The following is a 26228-nucleotide window of genomic DNA, read 5'->3' on the forward strand; positions in this document are numbered from 1 at the left end:
TTTTTTTTTCTCATTTGGAACACATAAATAACAGAGACATTTGCTTTCTTTGGATTTAGTTTTCTCGAACACTTTATTTTTACTTTAGCTGAGGACCCAGACTCAAACTATTACTGAAGAAGACAAAAAATGATCCCAGCAGCAGCACGTCTAACTCTAAACCAGCTCTCCCTGACAGACGAAGAAAGGTCATCAGCCTAAGGCCAGATATCCCAGTCTCGCAGCACAGAAACACTCACAGAAAACACACCGGCAAAAGCACCCAAAACCCAGTTAAAACCTACAAAAACATTCTCAGGGATTTCTGCACAGCTACCAACTGAGTCATGACTGAATCCTTCAAGAATGATCAGGCTCCAGCAGTAGAAACAAGCAACTAGTAAGACGCAAGAGCAGCAGAGAAACTCCACCGGTGTGTGGTGCACATAAATAATACGGACGAATATTAAAGACGCTTTTCCCAAAACTCACCTCAGTGTCACCACGCTGCTCTGCTTGCAGAATATATGTCACGCCAAGGGCTGAGGGAGGCACGAGCTGGCACTGTCCATGGGGACTCCAGGAATGGAGGCCGGACACAAGCCAGCTCGTGTCTGAGTGCAGTCTATTTCCCCGCCTGGCACCAGACAGGAGAGGCTGAGGAGAAGTTAAAGCCACCTATATGGCGTTTATTGATTCAGGCCTCTACCAGCTGGACAGTGCCTGGGCTGTGCCCTGTTCTGTAACTGAGGGGAGTTTTCAAAGTCAGACACCACCTCCAGACTTCAGCAGATCCCATGGGTGTTGTAACAACAACAAACCAGAAAGACCCAACCCCAGAAAACTAAACCCCCAAACACTATGTGGCTGTTTCTTTAATCACACTTCCCTCAGAAACACCAAAAATAAACTCTGCCAAGGTAGAGAGTAATTTGCTTATTTAGCAAAGTACACCAGACTATGTCAGCAGACTCACTGCATCCCAAGGAACTGTAACCAAACGAAGGTGCTCACACAGAATTTTAAAGAAAGACAAATCTGTCTGGAAAAGGGTCAGTACTGCTCCCTCAGCCCTGGCGGTGTGCCCCCTGTGTGTCTTGCACCAAAAGGACAGAGAAGGTGCCCTATGCTAGACCAGTTACTGGTCTTAGATGGGAATACCTGTTGGAGGAAAGATTACAGACGTCTTTGTCCTGGCAGAAGTACTGCACACACAGCAACAAGCGACACCAAGTCTGAAATTTAACTCCAAGACAACCTTCAACTTCTTTTCTGTATGCTGATGCAATGTGAACTTTTGAAGCCTAATTACGATCATTGAAATTTCAATAAACTCACTCCACTGATGAGCAACAAACCAAAACATGTTATCAGGCAGGGATTTGTTCAGAGCCGCCAAGGACACACTTGGCACATCCCACTCCTCTGTTCGTTTCAGTGGGGCTGTTCCAGAACAAACACATATTCGGAAAAATTTAAATAATCTGGAGCAGCTGGATGCAATCTTGATTCTTACTTAGGAGAGCAGTGTTCAAAAGCATGTCCAAAAATGAACCAAAAGCTGCGTGCTCAGGTCCAAACTCAGAGGGGGAATTCACATGACTACTGAGGAGCTGTCAGCTGGGTCCGTGGGAACTGGTGGAGAGGAGCAGAGAGGAGAGGACCACTTTCCTGGTCATTCCAGAAAGTCAGACAGTGACTCAGTTTTATTATCTGGGTAATGTTACAAATGTCAGCAGCGAGGAGTAAACTAAAAGGAGCTTTAAAATTATAAACGAGATCAGCACAATACACAGTATTACCTTGTGTTCCTAAGGAGACAGATAGAGTTTATGTTGTCTGGAATAATTTTAGAAACATTCCATGCAGAACATATTACAGGAGGATTTTCTATTCTCCCCTTTCCTGAAGATTTACCAGAGAACTTGACTAGCTCTCAGGGAACCGGGGGGCGTCTAGTAGGAACAGCTGGTTTCTCACAACTAGCCACTGCCGTTGTCAGTCTCACAAGCAGGTTTAGCTCCTAAATTCTTAATGGCTTTTAGCATCAAATCCAAGAAACGTACAACAGAGCAGGAGAGGGAGAGGCAAGGGTGACTTTTTTTTTTTTTTTTCTATTTACATGCCTTCTGGATAGACACTTTTCCCAAATTTAATGGAGGAGGTAGAAAAGATTTCAGCAAAGCTATTTTAACCTGTAGCTTTTAACAGGATGTTTGCAGGATACATACTGGTTAGTATATTTATTCGGTACAGGAAATACTTTGCTGGCATTAGCTACACAGAGCATTATTAAAATGAACAAGTGTACTTAGTCCCTTTGACCGAATTCTGTTCTCAGTTAGTCTCATCTGAGGCTTGACAAATGTCACTGAAGTTAATGGAGTTGCTTTATACCAACAGAATATTATATTTTAGACACTAAGAAATGCTAGGAAGAATTAATTAATTCAAAATTCATAAAAAGACAGAAGCTTGTGCTTTTATATATAAACATGTGGTAAAAATATAAATAATACTTTAATGTATAGGTAATGAATTAACATTAATAATTAACATTTAACAATTAACAATAATTAGCATTAATAATGTACAGCTAATGAATTAGTATTGCTAATTAATTAATAAACAGCATGAAAAGAGGCAATAAAACTGAAAATGACACAGACCGCCAGTGTTTAGATAAAAATTGATTTATAATTTCTTCATATTCAATATTTGTTTTACAGAAAAATATCTCTCTCAAAACCTCTAAAATCTCTCCAAATAAATTACAAAATCTCTTAGAATAAGATACAATCTCTTAGCATAAGATACAAAATCTCTTCAGGTTAATTCACTGTTCTTTTGAGCAAAGGCAAAAACCACAATCATCTTATCTGGGTTTCCTGGTAAACAGATTAGATCCACAGATGCAGCTACTGTGTTACATATGCATGTGACAACCACTGGCATATTGCTCTAGCAGTGCTCAAGAACACATTTCTCTACCAGTTAAACAATCTTTCCTGAAATAAACACATCTTTTCCATTATCACAAGCTATAAAGCAGTTCAAGAGCCCTGAAATGATCTTTTCATTAGTCTGAGATGCTTAAGCATCCCAGGACTGAAACGTCCCATATAAGCCTTACGAGACAGGAAGAATATAAATCCTGCTCTCCTATTCCCTTAATGAGAATGCCTAATAAAAATGTAAACTAATTCTCTTGGCTGCCACTATCCTGTCTACCGAATGAAATCTTCCTTTTCACCCTCATATATTTATATAACTTTAAAGCTACAACATCAGGATGGCTGTTTGAGATTACTGATCCAATGCCAGAAGCTGGTACTAGTTTCTTTAACTTCCCTCATTTCCTTTGTTTTTTTTTTTTTTTTTTTTTTCCTTGTCTGAGACCAGATTGGATCACCCGCCCTGTTAGCAAATCCATCCTCTTCAAGCCAATACTGTCATAGCCTCACCGACATCCATCTTCCATCAACAAAGCAATCACAAACCCCTTTGCTTGCAACATTCCCTTGCTGAAGGTATATTTTAGTAAATTTTAATTACCTGTTTGATTATAAACATTTACATGCTTTTAAACTGAAATACATATTAAATATGCTTAAACTGTGCTTTCCTTTCTCCCTCTGTAAATGCCTCCTAGTCCTCCTACTGCAAACAATACAGACAGTGCTTCTCCAGCAACATTTGCCACCGTTATTAGCTGGGTGGACGCTTCTGTCTCCTTTTCTGCTTACACAGAGGTCCTTAGTCAGCCCTTGCCCTGCATTCCCAGGGTGTCTCCAGGGAAGTGAGAGTTTCAGGCAGGCAACAACCTGACTATCCAGCAACAAAAGGAAGAGTGTGGAGATTTCATCTCATTTTCATGCCTGACCTGGAAGACAGCCAAGAATGGCAGCAGTACCTCTGGACAATTTGAAAAGCTGTAAAAGAAAAAAAAGAATCCTGAAGCCTCCAGCTAAAAGTCAGGAGTTATAAAAGAGAACTCAGAAACCCTGGGGTGATGCAACAAAGTGAGGTGTCTGAAGAATGGGTCAGGAAATGAGCTGAAGCACGGACCATTCTCGGACACGGTCAGCAATCGCAGCTAACTGCAGAGCAGAGCCATCCCGCCTGCACCAGCCTGCTTTTACCACCGCCCAGCCAAAAGCAAGATTGCAAGACATGTTTCAAGGCAAAGAGGTACCATGTAGAAGATGAGACTGTTGGGAGAGGTGGGCTGCCTTCACCATACAAAGCTGGAAGTGAAAGCATGCTCATTTGGTCCTGATCGGCTGTTGTAATAGCTGTCAAGCTTACTGCTAAGAAAGCATTTCTCCAAGCTCACTCCTGAAAGCACGCATCTTGCCAGGGACCAAACAGGGAGAAGGCTGCAAACCTGCTCTTCCCTTCTGCAGCAGACTGTTGCTCTCACAGCATGGTCAGCAGGTGAAAAGAGGTAGTTGGGCCCCAGCTAACCGGAGGCACTCCCAGGGGACACAGCTGGACAAACTGGTCTTGTAGGTGTGCTTCCCCACACTCTTGCTGGGTGCCCTCCCTCCTACTGCCCCACATTTGCCAAATAACAGATTTGGAATGGGCTGGCAAGCACCCAAGCTTGTTCCTGGCTCTCCCAGGTAAACACTCGCTGCCAAGGAGATGTTCTTCCCCTGGAAACAGCAATCCTCCCCCTCCTCATCTCACATCCAACAGGGTGAGAGTGTTTCCCTGGCTAGAGAGCAGGCTTCCAGCCACAGAAGGCACTCAGGAGCCAAGCACCCATGAACATCAAGAGAAAGCAGGAAATGAATGCCACTACTCCTTTGTGGGTTTGTAGAACAGGAATCAGACAACTAAGGAGACAGCATCCAGCTCATTTGTTTATTATAAGGTACCTAAAGCATAATTAGGCAGGGGGCCCTGCCCTTCAAGGTTCCTCTTCTTTCAGCCTGTGCTCTAACCTTTTGATGTTTCAGACAGATGAAAAGAAGTGAGTGTGTTTAGTACATGTAACGTAAGCAGGTCTGGTGGCATGCTGATACTTCCCTGTCTCCAAGGAGAGGATAACAACTGTCTTGTTGCTTCAACCTCCTGCTCCTGAGTTGATTCACACAGTGTCTGAAAAAATAAAGCTATGCCAGAGTGCCTCTGAGCTGGGGGACAGGCAGAGGAGAGCCCCTCACACAAGCCTCATTACACCGCCCTACACACAAAACATCCCACATCAACCACTGTCCCTGCATGAATCATGAGTGCTTCCTCCCAGCAAGCTCCAGTCAAACCTTCTGGTTTTTCTAACTCTTTGCTTTCACACAAAAGTTTTTTTCTTTTCTTTTTTTTTTTTTTTTTAAACTTCAGCATCACCATTTTCTTGGAGACGTGGAGGTGGTCTCTCTCAGGTGTACTGGCCATCTTGCCTCGGTTGTGTTGGTCTCTGGTGCATTCATACAGCTCCTCGCAGCATCCAGTGATGTTTCCGTACTGGGCAGGCAGCCTTCAGGATGAAGTTAGGCTAGACGGTTTTCCCTTACAGTATCCATCCCTCCGTGAAGCTCTGCCTTTTGGCAGTCTCTGCAGGGCGGATTGTCGGGCCTGGCAGCCCACCTGAGCTTTGTGCCCCTTGCCATCCTCCCAGCAGCACAGGAAGGGAGCATGCTGCCGCCTCAGCCCTGCTCTGCATTTCCTACTGCTGGCAGCCTCACACCCCAGTTCACATGGAGAGCAACTTTCAGAAGAGACAGCAAATAAAGACAGACCCTCTGGCAGCCGCCCCCTGCCTGCAAGCCTGGTCCACACTTTTTAAATACACACACAACTGCATGTAAGAGCTCGCTGACACCACGGTGCCCCTCATCACAGCCCTGCTTGCACAAGGGCTGAGGCCTTTCTGAGCTCCCAGCTTCTGGGACTTAACATGACTTTCTTCCATGTTCACAGAACAGACCCAACAAATATCATCAAGTTGTTTTGCTCTGAAACAACAAAACTGGGATGAAATCACCTGCAATCGCATAAATGTGTGTTTACACCCTGAGGACAAGTCAAAGGTTTCTTTTTATTGCAACGGATTCAAAGCAAAGAGGGAAATTCACAAGCCCAGCACAGAGGTAAGACATCAGATCTGCTTTACATGATCTCCTGCAACACTGACATTACACTGGGCAGCTCAGGTCTGCACAAAGGAAGACAACTTCTGCAGTAATGGCACACTTGTAACACAGATCCTCAAACCTCCTTTTCACAACCACTAAAAATTACATTTGCTTCCATTTTGCATTTTCCCACCCTCCTGGAAATGCCATGGTGAAACAGTTTTGTTTTGCTTTTTCAAAAAAGTCGTGACTTAAAATAAACGCACAAAATTTCCTTTGCAAATGAGAACTTAATCCCAATGTCAGTGATCACACAACTGCTAGAGGAATAGCGCTGCTCAGCACCCCAGCCAGGAGTCTCAGCTACGGACAGGCAGACAAACTGGCAGCTGGGCAGCCACCTCCAGAAATGGCCCATTCCTGCCTGCTGCCTGAAAGGGACTGATCTTCTGGGGTGAAGCACCCTAAGGCTCATGTCCTCCCGTCACCATGGATATGCAGACATCGCCTATTCAACCAGGAGCTGCCAAGGAAGGGAGTGAATGAGGAGGATCTGCAGCAGCAGTTGCTAGGGGTTATAAACTGCTCTCAGGACAGAAGAGGGCAGCTCAGAAAGATACTCTGACTCTAGATCTGACTTTTTATTCCATCACCCACTCAGATTACAGCCCAAAGCCTTCGCAGGGTACTGCTCCCCAACATTTGTGTCACTGCCCATTTATTTGTACTGCTAACGAATGCAACAGTTGCAAATCAGGCAGGGGAAAATGGCTTTGAGATCTATGACTGCTTCATCTGTCTTACACCTGTATTTCTGGCATATGTACAAAGTGCACGCAGATCACACTCTCTTCACGGTAGACAGGGACCACAGGAATTGCCCCCATCACATGAAGAATGTACTTAATCAGCTTCTACCAAGGACCAAGATCCTCTGGTAAGATGCTCTGAAAGGGGTAAGTGCTACCTCCCTATGCAAGGTAACAGCCTGAGCTCTGTTTCCTAATTAAGTCTCACCTAGAGGTCATCAAGACAAGCCATTCCTCCCTCTTTTCAACCAAGCAGAAGAACCATTAGCTATAGTGGGTAAACTCTTCAGAGCAAAAACTGTCCTTCTGAACGTGTTTGTGCTGGGATTAGCACAACAGGGTCCCCTGACAAGCATCCCAAGAAAAAAAAAAAAAGGAGGTATTTTCAGTGTTGAGGAGGCCTGTACAAACAGACAGAGCAAATGAACACGAGACCATGTTACCTTTGAACCCCCTTACTTACTGGGTAGCACTAGGGGTTGCCCACCCTTCTCCCACATGAGCCCAGACACTCCTGCCCTGAGCATTACACCCTTCAGCACTTACTGATGACAAAAGAAGGTGCAGTTTACACTTACTTTTACAGCTCCATTAAAAGGTGACCTGCAAATAAAAAAAAAATCAAGCACATTTAGTATTATGTGCTGAATGCCCCCAAATAAACAGGATTAAATGAGCATTCAGCCCTCATGTAAAAATCAGGTGCAAAAAACTGGCACTGAATGTGTACTTTGATTTTACACTCATGAAACAGAGTCCTTCCTAACAGTGATTCAGTAGCAGTTCCTGACAACTACTGGCTTCACATTTCCACCTCTCCCTGCTTGCAGACAGTGTACCGGGATGGAGGTGTGGCAGAAATATTATTCCTTCGAATAGCATATTCCTGAAACCACCACAAGAAAGCTGGAAAAGACAAGGCGACAGCAGGCAGGCCCAACTTCCTCCTCTTTCTCTCTTCTCACCCTGCTCGGGCACTAAAGGCTGCACTTTCCAAACGCACTGACCTGACACTGGGCTAAACCCCATGTGGAGCCATTGGTGGATCACATATGTTTGAAGATGAGGCCTTGAGATCTGTTAAAAATATCAGCAGTGCATTGCACAGGTACAGGTAGAGCTTTCTCCTGTAAAATATGGAACACAATAGCTCTTTCCAACTCACCATCACCACACTGCTTTCCCCACTTCCCTCTGCACTTGGGCCCCTTTAACTGACTCCCCTCCCCCCGACCCAGCTCAGCAAAGTGTTTCTGCATGTGCTTAAAACCCACGGACTTCAATGGGAGATACGCACATGCTTCAGTACTTTACTGCATGGGTGTTTAAATTAATGTAGACCTCTCCCATCAATGCTCATTTGTAGCAAATTTTGCACCTTTATTATCAATTACCCTCTATCTAGTGACGAAAATTAGCCCATAAGCAATTTGATTACTTCACAGCTACTCCCATTCATTCTGACTTTAAAACATATGGACATGCAAAAGTAGATTAAGGGGTTTTCCGTCATGGTATTCTTATACTGCTCCCCTGGCACACAAGAGGAGGTTGGTAAGCATTGTGCTGCAGTTCTCAAACAACCTTGGTCTCCTCCCAATTCTTATCTGCCATTTCCCTAAAGTGAGGCTTCACAAAAAACTACACTAACCTACAGAAATACATTGTGGTGGTGTCCAGAAAGTTATTCAAATAAGGTCTAGCACCTAGTTTCAAATCTCTTAAGTGAACAATAGGTTTGGTGACCTACTGTCATCCAAATACATTCTGGTACGTGTTTATCGTTTGTTTGTTTCTTTGTCTTTTTTATCTCTCATTCTTTTCTAAAATCTAATACTGCTTTACAGGTGTAAAAACTGTTAATGTAAATCAGCAACATTATCCTACAACTAAAACTCCACTATAAAAACTTGAAAAATACTGTTTTGTAAATACAAGTGTTAGAGCAACCAGAGGTGTACACACTGTCTACATCTAAATGCAGAATTTCAGGCAAATTGATTGACATTAAGAAGAAATATTATTTAAATTGAGAAACAAAACAAGAGAGTTATACCAATTCCTGACAACAATAATTCTTCAGTTTTTAGTAGACTGATAAAGACACCTGTTAAGAAATTATTTAAAAATAACTAGAGTTTTAAGCAGGAGATCTTTTAAATTAAAAGTACTGGGGAACCAAGGAAAGGGAGCAGGTTATACCAAATGATGGAGATGAACAGGAAACACTGTACAGAAGTTGCTTGGTTCATAATTTATCCTTACCATCTCCCCGAATAAACCCACCTATGTGATGTCTTTCTGCTTTCAGCTAAATACACCACAGCCATGAAAGGCAGGTTTCCTCTTGCCTTGCCTGGTAAAAAGCATGCCAGAGAACAGTGTGCAGGCACAGCCGTGCCGTGCCCCGCACCCAGATATGGCTGCCAGAGCTGCAGCCAACAGCATGACTGACCGCGAACAAAACAGAGGAAACCAGCCAGAAAAAAAATGCATGGTGTCTAAACACAAAATAAACAAACAGAATAAAAACCTCAAACAACACTTTCGCTGATTTCACATTGCCTGTAGTAACAGTGGACATCATACTTCAGAAAAATATGCCAACCCAGGACTTTCCATCAAGTAATACTGGCACGGCTTTTTGTTGTTGTGTCCGATCTAGCATCCTCCAGGCAGTCCTTCTGCTAATATTTCAGCATACAATTAAAAGAGGCTAATTACATAGAGAGAGAACCACACATGAAACAGCAGCATGGGGGTCTGGCTGAGCCTCAGTCCCCCAGCAAGTGACTTTAAGAAGTTTTCAAGCAAGCCAAGGAAGAGAGCAGAACCACAGTAGAAACTACAGCAGACTGCTTGCCTAAGAGCTATACATGCAGAAATAACACTTAAATGAGACACCCTCTCTTGAACAATTAGAAGCATGATTCAAAAGGGGAAAAAAAAACCTATGACATCCACACTGAAAGATTTAAATACTTTTTAATTATCCTATCAATTTACGTTAATTTCAGCTGTTTTCAAACTAACACTCAACTGTCAGACTACTAGGCAACGCCATCTAGTGATGCTAGTTGAAAAAAATCATGCTCCATCCTTTATTAAAAAAGTTAATTCTTGCAAAATTCTTGTTAGTGGAACTACAGTTTCAAGAGGTGCAAAATATTCAATACCTATGAGCATTTTTAAACCTACAGCGTTAATTCAGCAAAAAAGTCTGGACCATTTTATTTACCCTGAAGTAATTTACAGAACTGACAACACAGAAAGCGAGCTGGCTTAATCACATCAGAATTTAAACACACACACCATGTAGTCTTGAAATGATACAGGGATACTGTGCAAAGCCCAATAAATTATCTTCCAGTTTTGGGAAGAGCTACAGGTATTATTTGAGTGATAAAATAACTTACCTCATTTTTTTAAGATTTCTGTTGGTGTGTGTAAAATACCTGCTTGAAAAATTTTGTCCCAGCCTTACAATCTCAAAGGAAAAGAAAACCTGCCCAGGTTTAAACTCTTTCCTTAAGAGGTGGAACCACTCACTCAGTCATCTGCTAGCTATAGCTGCTAGCTGTAATTTATCTTCTGGTGGAAACTGCCAGCAACTGGAAGTTCAAATCAATTGGCTCTGCTTCCTCCTTACAAGGAAATTGGCATTTCAGGGCTGCATTCCAGCATGATGGATCTAAGAAACCAAAGCCAATTTGACAAGAAAGGGAAGTGTCCCTTTTCATGTCCTGCTTTAACCCTGAACAAACTGCATGTTCCTGAGGATGTCTCATTTTTTCTTTTTTTTTTTTTTTTCCAATCCCCAAAAAAAGTAACTACAAATATACAACAAATATTCCTCTGAAGAAGCCAGTGTTCAGTCCCAATTATTTTCACATCACAGCTGTGAAGATGGGAGGGGGAGGGACAAGATGTGGAAAGTCAGAACCCGAGTGTAAAGGTAGCATGTGGAACAGGACTTGCCAGAGGAAGCAGAGTCTAGTGCGCAGAAAGCCAAGCAAAACCCTCAAGCACCAGTACTACAGCTGGTTCACACCCACCCCAAATGGCATGGGCTCATGACAGTTCTGCATTTTGTCTGCACCATACTGCACCTTTCAATAGCACCACAGCTACTGCTGCACACCTGCTCTCCCTGTTGTGCTGCACACACTGCTTTCCCCCCAGTTTTCTGTGTTTGATCGGTATTTCATTTTTGTAACGTTCAGGGTTTCATCAGCCTGTAGCAGCATACAGGCTGTGGATTCTTGTGACCTGTCCTGATCTTGTCCTCCTTCACACAAACTTTGTCAAGCAGATACTGAATGTTCAGCCATGACGAGTAAGTGGCATCACTGCTTTGCCAGTGCTGGGCTTTGTGTAAGTCTTGCTGGGATTTAACTTCCTTGCATCTAGCTCCCGGGGCTACCTGAAGACCTCGGATGGTAAGGAAACACTTCACTTCCCCAAGGCCACCATTAATTTGCAATAAACATGTCTAACACATAAACCACTGTTTTCCACAACATAGTATCTATAACTGGGTGTTGTAACTACTCTTCAGAAATAACAGCTTCTTAACAAATCATGTAAACATCTACATCAGGGAGCTGCCTAAAGTCTCCATGTCAACAGCACACATGCACACCTGCCTTATCTAACCAGGTGGCACGTACACAGTAAGGATTTCTGTCAGGCGACCTTTCAGCACTCTCTATATCTGTATACTAAAAAACTGAGTCAGTGATACAAGAAACTCACATGCAAAATACACTAAATGCAATGCTTACATGAAAGCTTAATGGAACAGGGAATAGTTTAGTCAAGCAGAAACGCAAGCATGGTGAAGTGGCCTTTTTTTTGACAGTAGATAGACTGATCACATTGCAAACTACTGGAATTATGTAGATCCTGCTACAACAAAGTGACGCTAGGGACTGTTTTGATGCATTTCCTGAAAAGACACACAGTGACAGCACAGCAGAACTGCCACAACCACTCACGCTCCAGCTGCCCCATATACGCGCAACTCTCTCCTAAATATCTTTTAATACTCACTTTGTAACCCAGGTTAACAGGGTCAGCTTCTGAAAAAAAGTGTGTGTGGGGGGTTATTTACCAGAACTTTTCTAGCACATTAACCAGAAAAAAACATGCATGCACATGCTTGAGTGTACTACTCACACACAATATTGCATTTCTCAGAAAGTAGGTTTAAGAGCACTCTAACAATTATACTTTTAAACCAGCCCATTTTAATATCAAACCTCTTCCAGCATGCTAGATGGCTTCAGCTAGATGGGATCTTTTCCCCTCCAATTAAGAAGAAAAAATTCTGTAGATCTAATCCTGCCTACAGGCTATCTTTTTCTTTCCTTTTTAAAAAGCCAACACCTACTACTTAGTTATAAATCTGTTGTTTTGCACAAAAATGGGATCTTTCTTAAGCTCTTTTCTGCTCTGCATTCCTCTGACCTAAAATTGCAAAGCTGTTTCCCAAGACTTTTATCATGTCTTTCTTGTTAAACAGTTATTCTTCTTATTAAAAAAGCAATACAACAAATCCCTATTTTTTCTTTAAGCAGCGGAAAAGCAAAGTTTCTGCCAAAAAATCTACATTAGCTAACATTCTTGGCTATGTACATTCATTGCTTTCAAAGCTAAAGCAGTTTGTACCAGATAGGAATCTCACCCAGGAGCTGAAACTCCAAGATATATGCTATTCAGAGAGTGGGCAAGAGATTAATAGCAGTACAAAGAGGAGCAGAGAAAACTGGATTCATACTTAGTCCAAGGATTCCCAGCACACTTAGGCGCTGTGGAGTGCTTAGCCCTCTGATACCCTGGTTTCACACTGCGTGGCTCCATCCCTGGGGCAGTGTGGGGCTGTAGGACACAAATCAGTAGTTCAGCTCTGCCATGAGCAACATGAGCCTGAAGTCTTTCCTGATGGAAAACAGGCAGCTGCCAAACCGAACGTGCTACGGACAGCGACTGCATGATTCTCTGCCTCTCTAAGACACCGTTCACTCAAAACCCAACGTCGTCTCCACACAAAGTATCTGTCTGAGCAGAAATATGGCCCATAGGCTTTCTACTCCTGTTGAGATCTCAGCTCGGTTTCCGTATGCTTGCTCTTTTCTAAAGAGCAGAACAAAGATAATACTTGGCTTTAAAAATGCTTCGGCAACTACAAATGAAAAATTACATGAAAAGTGTACAGCTTTAATTACATCCTTCAAGGGGACAAGATAGCATTTTTGCACCCCCATCTTGTCTTCCCTCTGCTCTGGAAATTCATGAGATGATCAGGGGTACAAACGTTTGTATACCTACCTTACATCCTCACCGGATCATGTAAATAACAGGATGTAAAGTCTCACAGTATTAGTTTACATTTGAAACATTTTCAAAATATTGTTTTAGCTGGGTATAATAGACCACCATAAGACATGACACACAGCAAACACAGGGCTTCAATTAAACAGCTGGCAAACAGCCAAGAGAGATAAAGGCCCAGGCTGTCACTTGCTAGACAATATATATGGTTATTTTGTCAGCCAAAACCAAATGTGATAATTGAGCCATGACACATTAAAAAGGCACACAATTTTCAAGGAAAGAGTTCCCGAGCACTAAACAGGGAACATCTATAGTGTGCTTACAGCGAATCAAGATTTAGGAGTAATAATGAGATGTGACTGATTACAATTCAGTGGTGCAAAGCCAACCTTGTTTAATGCACTGCACCACTTGCAGCAGTTACATACAGACAGACACAAAAATACATGTGTGAAGCCCACGAAGTCTGTCAGTATTAGAAACAATGTGAATGTGAGTCATGTGTAGCACTGTCTTGAATTGTTTCTCTGCATATTTTTAATATTAATAAGGATCTTACACAGTACCATTCTTATCTCCAGAAATTACAGTACACTCAATTTGACTTCCAACAGTGAGAAAAGCCAATGTATGTAATTCAGTTTTAAAATAAAAATATATTCTGAAGAGTAAATGACTCTTCAGAATCACACTTTTGCTGAAAAGAAAAATGACTGTTTTCTTTACTGCATGAAGAACATTAACAACGACAGCAATAGCTGTTTGGAAGACAAAGTCCAGGAGCTTTTCTAGTGTGTCACTGCGTGTTTTATTAAATAACCTAAGAACACAACAAACGAACAGACGTACCAAATGAAGACACAGCTTTAAGCTTAACACCCAACAGTTATATAAAGCCTCCTATAAATGCAGTCCCTCAAACCACCATGCTGACATCAACTGCATTTTCTTCTTGAGTAAAAGGACTTGAAAGTCTATACATTGTCAGCCCCTAGTCCATTCATTCACAAACCTCCCACAAAGTGTAGGTACTTCATGATCTAAAATTACGCTTATATAAAAGAGAAGCTAAATTTAGTCTCTGTAATAGGAAAATCTTTATGAAGAGTTTACTTCCTAATTTTTTTCTAAACTTAACCACATTCAAGATGTATTCAAATTAAGGAATTGCATGTGTACCTTGTCTAACCAAAAGTTGCAGTGTATCAAGAGAGCTTAAAAAAATTATAAGAATCCACTTTAGGCCCAATAGTGCCAGCGATATTAAGACAACAGTTGCACAGTTCTTCATAGCATCCATACCAATGAACCACAACTGAGTTCAGTGATACTGCAAAGCATTTGGAAATGATCCCCTGCACTGAGCATCAAGGAAAAAGGGGAAAATACAGAGCCATTGAGAAGGAGCCCCTTCAATTTAAACTACTTTCTTATCTCAAGTGAAAATATCAAGGTGCTCTACAACATGCAGATTTCCCCAAAACAAACTCCTGACCTACTTCAAACTCAAACGCCCAACACATGCTTCATATCTAACAGGGCAAACGGGCATTGCCATGCTGGGCCAAAGTGAAGAATCAGCATCAACACTTGACTCTGTACTAAAAACAGTACAACAAGAAACTGTAATAACTACATAATCTACTTTTACTAAATTATCTTTAATGGCTGTGACAGTAACTTCATTAAGTGTCAGTAAAGGAAACGAAAAGCTTAAAGATGAGGTCAGAACATGCACTTTTGGCTGCTTCCTCAGCAGATGCATCAAATATATTATTTCTGTCTGAGAAGCAATGGACTCCTGAGGGTAGCTGTTAAGAAGTCCCAAAAAGAAAAATGAAACCATCATATGAATTTTTCTGACCCCCAAATTAAAAGGAGCATAAGGGGACAATTAAAAGAATAAATTAGTTGGTCTTCATCTGAAAATTTCATACTACTGCATGTATAAATGGCATATTATAACAGTGAAATATATTGAAGAAGCATACTCTTTAATTTATTTGTCCCCAGTACTGCAGCAGACACATGGGCATATTATTCCATAGGCTCTGCCAAGCGATGTTTAGTGGCAGCTGAAACAGGGCCAATTCACACTCCCTTCAGAAAAGCAATTTAGACACATACACACTGTTTTTCCCGAAACAGGTAAGAAAGGTATGGCGTGCATTTTCTAACTCAGGGCCACAAAGCAGAAAGGCAATAAATAAAAAGGTAGAAACAAAAGAGGAATGAAGAGAAGTCACAGTTCATTAATATAGCTCATACACTTGTCCTTTGCCCAAATATCCTACAAAATCTCAGTAAAAAAAGGAATTTTTTCATGGATTTTTATTCTGGCATGACTGTGAAGAGCCAGTTATGACAAGAGCTCTCATGGAATTAAATGTCATCCAAAAAGTAAACTTTCACACAGATTAAGGGAAAGTATAATGGAAAACTGTTTGAGGACAAGAAAAAAACAAACAAACATAAATAAGCAGCTCTGTAGTATGAGAACATTCGAGGACTGCGACTACAACTGTGCCAGGCAGAAAAGGAACGAATGAGTAACACAGATGAAGAGGAATACTACAAGTATTAGGTAGTTTATTTACACCCAACAGGGAATCAAGGGGTGTTTCTTGTTATGACTATGTTAGCTCCATTCAACCTTTGGCCACTAGTAATCAGCTGTAATTGCAAAAGAAACTTTGTCTGAAAAGACAAGGAATTACAGGTAAATTTTTAATCTTCTGCTGCATAGAGTACTAGCTGCAAAAAGGTGTGTCCCAGTATAATACTGAGCACTAATCCTCCCCACAAAGCAGAATACCCTGGAGTAGATACTAACATTCTCTGCTAAGTAAATCCTCTCTTTATTTATACTCTGGCACAGTTTCCCGATGTTTACATTTATTCAACAAGCCAAAAAATTACTCAGACTTATTTTTTCTTTATATTTCATGTTCAGAAGAACAGCAAAGCTCTGAGCACCTGGACCATAATTAAATCTATAATTCATCCAGCAGCATGAAGACTAATACACAAATAAATTAACTCTACCTGCCAGAAGAATTAATAGTACCAGGAACAACTTATTGTCCACATCAAAAATGAGAACAGAAAGGTTTTATAGTAAACCTTTTGTCTTTCAAACTTCACTTAGTAAGATTTTTTTTCTCCAAATTCCTATTCCAGTGGCGATTCAGACTCCAACACTACAACTTCAGAAGTCAGAAAAAAATCAGACACTCCTAAACAACAGATTGAGAGGCACAATACCAGTCAGCACACCCATTTTGAGTGACGCTACAAGCAGAGCATGGCTACACTATTAGCATGCTGGGCCAACACTGTCCCTCCCTGGGAGAAAGAGGGGCCCTTGGCTGGCACCACCCCGCTGTCTCTGGAGCGGAGCTGGGGCACCCCAGAAACATATTCTCTCCTAATGGATGTTTCAGCTTCTTGGGACCACATGCAGCTGGTACAATTTCAAACAGCATGCAAGATACTGTGGTTTATAAACCCCCTGGGACAGAAGAGTGCAAAGGTGTGTTTCTCTGTCCTGTTCTGCATACAGACCGGATAAAAGCCGGGGTCTGGCTTGCACCTCGCTTAGAGACTGTAGTTATACACTCCCGTAGCGCCAGGATGACTCACAGCGCTTTGCACTCTGCCAGCTGACTTTGTACCGAACTGAGATGTTGCATATGGAAAGCATACGTAGCTGCAGCACAGCATCCCACAAATGCTGCTCATCAAGCGTTCATGGTTAATGACATCTACTGCAAAACTAATCAGAACTGACCCCTCAGTTTTGTGATCAGCAACCGATTTCAGAAAAAAATCAACAGAATTACTTTCAGTAATAACACCCAGTGCACTGCATGGACTGCTCACTGCATGATTTAGTGTTGCCTATTTTTTTCCTTCAGGCTTCAAAAGTCAATGGCTCTTTCAAAGTTAAAAAACCTGGAACACTTCTAGGCACAAATGGATTCGGACTAAGACCTGGGGCAATACGGTGTCTCAAAACTACCTGTTCTTCATGCGCTTTCAAGAAGCAGAAAACTAAAGTAATATTTCTATTGGTGCAGCGGTATTTTTCAAACAGCACTCTTATCTCCCCACCTCCTGAAACTAGCTGCTATCACATTTGTGGGCACGTGCCATCTTCACTGGAAAGCTGCCCAGTCTGTATGGCTGGATGAGGGGATGTATCCAGCTTATCTCAGGTGTAGGAAGAAGTACGCTCACTGTCACTCCTGTCTCCTTTACTCCCAAGTTTAAAAACAAAAAGAGAGCGCAAGCACAGCTAAGTCTGACAACCCAGATAAGAGATTTTATTTACATTTACTCTTTAAAGGTCTGACTATTAAAACAGGAGTAAAGAAAAATCAAGCACACCAAATTTGTATGCAATGCCACTGATGCTGGTGAAATTTTGAAGTCTATATTGTAGTGCATTTGTCAGAAAACAAAGCAGATAGTTACCAAAACCTCTCTTGCAGTCCTGCCTGAGTGAAAAGTAGGCAGTAGCCATTTACAGCACAAATATCAAGCACCGCCTGCTCCTCAGCTGACAACACAGAGCAGCACACAGAGCAATTCAGAGGTCAGGCAAACCGACTAAATAGCATCCAGTAGGATGAGGAGTCACATTCATTCACTGAATGGCAGGATCCTGTACTTAAGCAGCATGCAGAAGGTACAGATACCCCCCACAGGGGAACAACATGCCAGCACACAGCCCCTCCACCCGACTGGGACTTGGCTATTTCAGTGAGCAGTGCTGTACCAGGGAGCTCAACGATGCGATGTGCCCACAGCCACAAGAACCAGGCAGTCAATAAATACAGAAGGCTGAGTCCCAAGTTCAAAGAGATATTTTTCCAGTGTTACGTACAGCCTAGGTATTTGTGAGAAGAGATTAATTTTGGCTCATGATTTCTAGGCTAGCAAAACTTGTCTACCTCAGACTACAGAACTCCCCCACACGCTAAAATAGGAAAAGGCCCAGGGAATTCAAAATTTGCTAATAAAACCTCAGTGTGAGAGTTAAAATGTCAGCATGTAGCTGTTTCACTAGTGATCACCCAACAAACATGTCTGACCCGTCCCACAACCCCCCTGTCGAACTCAATCCTTCATGTGCTTCAACTTCTCTCATCAGGCACCAACCCAGATCTGAGCAAAAATAACAAAATTAACCTCATTCCATGCAAAGTAGAAGGTGCCACTGTGCAGATTCAACAAAATTTCAAAATTTTCCATCGCCTTCTCCAGCATTTGAATTATGCTGGAGCACCGTGACACTCCTGCCCACAGAGACTGGGAGCTGGCTGGTGCAGGGCACAGCACGGCCGGGCTCTGCACCCACCGTCTGAAACAAAGCACTGAGCCAGGAAACCTCCACAGCCCAGACAAGAAATAGTTTCTTGGGACCACCAATTCCCCCTAGGAAAGGGATAGAAAGAAACTTTAAGGAGAATCTGAAAACACCTGATGAGTGTATTAACAAGCCAGCAGTAATGTGATTTCTCCCTGGTCGTGTCTGAAGGGCTAGAAGGGTGAAGAAGGTTAGCTAAAGCAGAAGAAACCTTCTCCATCTCTCCAACAATTGCCTGATGGAAAGTGCCTAAAGTAGCAAGCCTTTTAACTGTTAAAAAGGAAAAAAACCAATCTTTGAGGTTTTTTCCCCTTAACATTCTAATACCTTTTTAAAGAATCTACTAGTGAAAGCACCTTTATATACTGGCTAACTACAGCTTCAGGGCTAAGCTCAAAAAGCCTCACAGCTGCCTCTACACTGTGGCATCAACTTGCAGAACCAGCTTCTACCTTTCACCTCCATTAAAACTCTACAGAGAACAGCAAATATTATCATCGCACAATGCCAGTCCAAATCAAGTTTATTAGACCGTCAGCAAATAATTATTTCTAGCTTTATTTAGACATTGTATGTAAAGTATGGAAAAATCACACAAAAGACAAACAAGTGTAATTCACAGAAAGTAACAGTTCCCAGTTCCTTTTGCCCAGATCAGAATTATTGAGGTCTAACTGAAAGCATACTCTTACAGAGCTGGCTTTCTGTACAGAAAGAAAATAAAGCGATAACAAAACATTTATCTGATTAGTACAGCTCACCTCTCTTTATTTCCTCCAACCCTGTCCCTACTACCCTCAGTAATTTCTAGTAAGGCACACTTGTCATTATATGGGAACTTTGCGCAGAATGCCCTTTATATCTAGAAGAGCCACGCAGTGCTTTAGCCTACAATAGTTGTTTTAGCATCGACAGCCACTACTGTTAGCTCGCTTTCTCACTGGTAAGAAATTATTTTGTTTCTTCTATTCCTAAGACAAAAAAACTCAAGCAGGCTTAACAAAAAACAAAGACTTAAAATAATGCTGGTCTGCAGTATTTCCATGACAAATAAACAGCCAACCAAAATACTTGAAAGAAAAAGTATTTTACCATATCTGTTCTCAGAGAATCTGGAAAGTAATTTATTACTCTGCTTATTGATCTGTTTAAGGTTTGGTACTGTATGTATGGTACTATGAAACAGATCACTGCTCTTACTGCTCTGTTTTAGTTATGTCTCTTTTACTTTAGTAATCTGCTTCTTTTTTAAAAAGCTAAGTTATGGTGTGTTTGCTCTGGTATAGGTAAGTACACCAGCTGTAATTCTAGCTTTCAGTTACTCAAAAGAAAAACAAACAAACAGACTCAAAAAATGAGGTAGCTAGGTTATATGGCTATATAGAAATTGTATGGGCATCATACAAAATGTGTGCTCCAGACAAGCACACATCTTTGCAGTCGTAGACTGTGCTTCAAATAGCTTATCACATGAAGATCACTGACTCAGATTTGATTACTGTTTAATCATGCTTGTAGAATTTTAGGTTGTCTAATATTTCTACCTTTTGCATAAGAAGTTTGCTTAATCACTCAGCATATGCTTAATATGAATATTGCGGTGAAAATGTCTTGCTGTGTAACTGACATCACTTAAATTTGCTTCCATGGGAATACAGCGTTTGTTACAGCATTCATTACAAGTTGATTTTAGTCTCTTAAGACCTCTTTTTGCTTTTGCTTTATAGGCTAGAAATTAAACCAAGGCTTTTTTTTTTCCCCCGTGCTGAACTCCAAAACTCGAAACACAAAACTGGGCTTTGGCACCATGGGTTTGGTTCAATGGGCCCTTAAGGTGTCTGCTGAGGGAGCTGTTGCTAAATCTGTAATGTCCCCTTACTAGCTGTAAAGTCCCCCTACAGCTTCTGCCATCGATGTGAATGCAGTAGATACAGCTGTGCCCTAGGTTTCTATGAACAAGTTAAGGACGAGCACTGATATGCAATGATAATATGGAGCTCAATGTCAACCAGCCATCCCTGCACCACTTCACTTGTCCCGTGGATCCTTCACCCTGGATGAGGTCTCTGATGGTGAGATACCGGGGGAAGGAAAAAAGCTAGTCAAAGGATGAGCATACCCCAGGCTGTGACTGCACAGTAGACAAGTCCTTCGTCTGTTAGAAAAGGCACCTGTGTGCAGGAAGGAATCTGGCTGTCCATTGTCTGCTACAATAGCTGTGGCTTCACAGCAAGAATCACCATCAGCTGAATATATCTCCTATGGCGTAGCTACTCATCTATTGTAACGCTTTTTCTTCCTTCCCAAACTCACTCTGCTCAAAGCATTTACAGTCTAAATGCTTTACTTAAATTGCAAACAAAAATAGCTTCCTGCTGCTAGCCTTCCCTTACAGAAAGGAAACCACACGTTTCTCTTTGCCATTTGTTTTCCATTTCTCCCGTGGAATCTGACCTGCTGATGCTCTACTGCTTCACTCTGCCTTCAGTATCGTGGTGACTTCCACATCTAGGCTTCAGAGTGAACTGCTAACCTGACTTCAAACCTAAAGCACCTCACTGTTGCCTCAAGCTCAATGACCTAACCAGGTATGAGTGAGAATCCCCATCTTTCTGCAGCACCCCATACTGCTAATCCAGTCACGGGGTGGCTCGAGTGCTGGGCAGAGCCACCTTTGCTCCAACTATGCTGAGCAAGCATCGACAAGTCAGGCTGGCATCACACTGAATGCATACCCTAATTCGCTTATTGGTTTCCAGCCTTGCCACTGGAGCTACGTGGAGGGTTGCTGGCAAGGGAGGAACCCTCCTCAAAGACAATCACATTGTGAATCCTTGAGGCTGCCTTTAGCTTTGCCGTCTGCTCTTTGCCTTCACTGGCTGCGTTCCCAGCGCCTGCACCCTTCTGCATGCCTCAGAGAGGAACTACTGAAGTTTATAGCAGCATTAACTCATCAGCTGGAAACCTGCCAGGCTGCTTACATTTTCACTACAATCTTCTGAGTCCTGACTCCAGAGGGTGCTTAGAGATAGGATCCATGGTCAGAGGCAGTATGCTAGACAAGTGTTTTCTGATGTGCTTGGATCCATTTGGGGTGTTGCGCGTAGATGCATTAGGGCTTGCATATCTACTGCAAACTGCTTCTATGAAGCAGGGAAAAAACGTCCCTTGCTTTTGTTTACCTTGGTGTTAGAGATACTTACATGCCTGTGGAACAAAATCAGACAATCCAAGCACGGTACACGTGAAATATCAAAAATTAAGATCCACTGCACAACCAATGCTATTAGTTTCTCACAAAGGTGATATACCTCTGGAAAATTGATGACATGTGCCTGGCTTATTTCCAGTTAGCAGAACATGACAACTTGTGCAAGTAAGGTAGGATTGGACCCAAAATTAAAACAAAGCCAAAAGGGGTAGGGGGGAACAATAAATCACTTAGCAGAAAAATCTCTAGACATCTGCTTTTTTTAATTGACAACACGACAAAATCTGCACTTCCAGTTATTTTTTATATAATTGCTGTTACTGTTGTTGTTTGAAATCATAGAATCATATATTTTCCAGGATAATTATACTACAAACCCCTGTCTAAAATACAGTTTTTAAAGGAGGGGAAAATCACTTCCTGACGAGCTTTCCTTTAACATTGTCATTTAAACCCGGTATCACAGACAGCTTGGTCAAACTGGTCCTCTAAAGGTCACTTACTCCATTTCCTGCTAAAAGATAAGATCAACTCTATCTAAACTGCTCCTGACAGTCATTTGTCTAAACTTTGTTCTTAAAAACCTCTGGCGATGCAGATCCACCATGTCCCTACACATTATAGCTACGTCTGTTATAGCTGTCTGACATTACAGCTGTCTTTATAGCTATGTACTCCTCATGTCTAAACTAGGTCTTCGTTATGGCAATTTAAGTTGCTCTCCATAACCACCTGACAGGACTAGCAACAATTTCTTTTGCAGATCTTCCTTCTATATCCACAGATTAATCTTGCTTTCCTTCTAATCTGTATTCTTTCCAGCTACCCATGTTACTTTGCAGTGTTGTGCTTAAAACTGGATCACGTACTCCAGCTGGCCTTTACTGGTGCTGAATGAATGGGATGACTTTATAGACCAGGACTCCAACACTGGTTTGTTGGTTTTTTTTAAATACATCCCCCTATTGTGACTGCTGTTCTATTTATTGCTCCTACTGTAGCCTAGTACTGTTGATTCCTGGAAAGCACATGATCCTCAGAGCAGCTACACCTTTTCTGAAGGACTGCTCCTCATCCAGTGGTTTTTCCCCACAGATTTGTGCAGCTGATTATATCTACTAAAGTGCTGTGCTTTGCAGTTCTCATTATTAAATTACATGCTATTTTTAAGGTTACTTCTTACACTTGCCCACATCACTTTGCATTCTAATCCTGTCCACCAATGTGCCTACAACCCCCTCCTCCCTGCTGTTACCTGCAAGTGCAACATTTACATGCTCTAGTCCAGTATCCATGTCAATAATGAAACATCAATCACTAATGACTCCAGGATGATCCTCTACAGACCCTCTCTACAAATTCTTGCAACCTGAAAGCGACCCACTGGTAACTACAGGTCGCCCTGGTGCTTCATCAAGGCAATCTCCCCCTGCATTTGCTTCTGAAAGTGATGCTTACAACAGTAGTTTCAACACCATCAACTAAATCTGTATATGAGTTCCTAAAAGATCTGGCCAGCCTGTTTTACAGTAAGTGATAAAATTAACAACTGCTTCGGCCACAGTTCTGAACTAGATAACTGTATAGTGCACTCTCTGCACAGGGAAAATTAATCCAAATTAATGCAAGCAGGCTAGGACTCATTTATCACTAGGAGTTACTGGCTCGAAGTGAGGCATCAATTTAAAGTTACAGCATAGTTCCTGGATAGCTTAATGGTATGCATGCTCCTGCCCTAGACAGCAGTTGTATATCCTTGCTCCTGCCGACTTAGCCCTGAACTCAGAAAACGTGTTCAAGGTTATTTTCAGGATGTCTGTATTACCTCTTTTGAAATGTTTCACATTTGTGCAAATCCTAGTTACACCAGCTCCAGGAAATCCCCACACATCAGTTTTACACGAAGTAGGCAAGTTATTTTAAGTAAAGGGTTTAATGTCATTTAGCTATTTCTCTTGTAGTTGCACGTTTTTAATTTGAATTAAAATTAGGTGTCCCAAGACTGTAAAAGTAAAGATCAAAACAAAGAGTAACTGATTAGTTACTGGGGAAGCATTCAGTGTGCTAGGACCTTGCCATACATACGGTCCATCACAAACTACATATGACAGGCTGGCAGTGGTGAGCAATGTACAGTTTGAGTGTAAAAATAAATATATATATACACATGGAATATTTTATTCAGTTTTATTACAGAGCCTGAAGGGTCTTTGTACAGTTATACAAATGGATACTTGAAAATTAGATTTGTCCTTAAGTCTAAAGACACATTACTTTGCCATTTTTACAAATTTTTGGGCAACAATTCAAAGAATTGTTTAAAAAACTGATCTGTCTTGGGCTCTTCCATTGTTTTCAGATAAAACTTTGACTTAATGAGGGTCAGTTCTTTGCCACCAGTAGCTGAGCGAAAAGCACTTGAACCATTTCTACACCTCTAGAGTAGATAGACAGCCATGATTTTTTTTTTTTCATTTTGACAGTAATGCTAATAAAAACTGGTGAAAGATTTATACAACCGTTTGACTAACACACATTTAAGAGCATGTATGACAGCACTGTGGACACTGCTTATACAAGTGCCTAACCTGCAAACTTGTAGGCATGAAAACTTACTCCCATGAGTAGATATGTTGATTTGTGTTGCATAACCATGTTTTAATTATGCCACTGAGATTACTTGCATGAAAAATTCCCTGTGTGGGGGCTGGTAAAAACCTTTGGTTTATAGCTTGCAAGAGGTCGATACTAGCACAGGGAAAAAAAAACTTGAGGCGTTTGGAGTTAGTGGATCTGCCAACTGAAAAGAATGATTTAAATAGTCTCAAAACTCAATACATTCAGGAATTACACAATTTTCCACTGTTGCATTTTTTTAATAAAAGCATGTTAAATAACAGTGCACTGCAGCTCTACTTAACACTTAAATGTTTTACTGAAATGCCTTTCTAAATTTGCTTCATCACTGCTCCTTAGGCAGTTTCACTGACTACTGGCAAATAAGGTAAAAGCCACTCTGCACACATAAAAAGGTCTGAATCAGGCTGTTACAACAAATGGACAGAAATACAAAAATACCAGACTTCAGATTGCTGTGCTAAATTATACCACTCCTTCCTACTCTGACCTAGACTATACTCTTCTGGTAACAAAGAGGGAGGGAAGAGAGAGAATGGAAGAAAACACTTAGTAGAAATAATTCTAGACAAATCAAGGCTATTACTAGACAAAAAATATCTTTAAATCACTGTGAGACACTGATTTACATTCAGCAACTAACAATGAAGGAATTGCTTCAGAAGGAACCACAGGACTATGTTCAGAGCCGGACAGTAATAAAAAGTTGTATTTCAACAGTCACTTGAGAGCTACTTCAAATACGTTCTTACAGGAGTTGTGAACCCTCTTCATTGTATTTTTGTAACTGCAACCGCAAGCTTCTGTATAGGGAAGGAAGTGTTAGAAATAATCGTGTGGGTTTGTTCTCAGAACCATTCTGCAAACTTCAGCTTTCTTTTCTTGAAGCATGCATTTATTGCACTCAGGGGTGAGAAAGTGCTGGGCAGGGAGAGACAATAAAAAGTATAACGTAACTATCATAAGATACATCATCAAGTAGAGTTTGGATGGTTTTAAAATTTTGCTCATTCAGCTTCAGCACAGGCAACGGTCCTAATACACCGTTTCTTACATACCTTAATCAACTTCTCCTTCTATGGGGAACTATTTTGTGTTCACAGTTGGGGTTTTCACTGCAGAGGTGAAAACAAGCAAAACTGACATCTTTTTTTTTTTTTTTTTGGTCAGTTAGACTCAATATTTAGCAATATCAAGACATTTGCCCAATAATAAATTAACAGAATAAGTGCAAAACTGGGGGACTGCCATTGATCTGAAAAGTTAACAGGCTGGAAAAAAAAAACAAACTGGGGAAAAAAAAAGTACATGTGAAGAGCGGCACACATTTGTGCTACTGTATAGAGGCCTGGTATCTGCATTCAGAATATTGTTCCTCCTACCGATTTCAAAAAAGCAACATAACTAAATGTCTGGCTTTGACAAAGGAGAGATGGACACATTACATTTGAGAGACAAAGGAATGGATTGACTTATTCACATCCTAGCGTGTCTGACAAAATGCTTTGTGTGAACAATGCCTACTCTGAAGGGAGGACAAAAAATCCAGCAGAGTTAGTTTGAATCACCTATTGAAATTGTTTAAGCAAACTTGTATGATTTTTTTTTTCCCCACCCCCAACCACGGGGAGCACTACAGAGTGATCACATGAATTTGCTTCACGTACCTACTGGAGTAGTCACCTCCATGGCAGAACCGGAGCAAACCACAGCTGTGCAGTAACATCTTCAACAGGCACAACTGTTTGCAGAGTCAACATTTGCCTATAACCTTCCTGTAGACAGAGTATGTTAACAAAAGGAAG

The 26228-nt window shown here is 41.5% G+C and overlaps 1 protein-coding gene across 1 annotated transcript in view; it reads right to left on the reverse strand.

Annotated features, from left to right (window-relative positions):
* The window catches only part of UBE2E3 (ubiquitin-conjugating enzyme E2E 3), a 54982-nt gene that overhangs the window by 21380 nt on the left and 7374 nt on the right, over positions 1-26228 (reverse strand). The window lies entirely within an intron of this gene.

The sequence above is a fragment of the Pterocles gutturalis genome, unplaced genomic scaffold, assembly GCF_000699245.1.
Source record: "Pterocles gutturalis isolate BGI_N339 unplaced genomic scaffold, ASM69924v1 scaffold44150, whole genome shotgun sequence".
Classification (NCBI taxonomy): Eukaryota; Metazoa; Chordata; class Aves; order Pterocliformes; family Pteroclidae; genus Pterocles; species Pterocles gutturalis.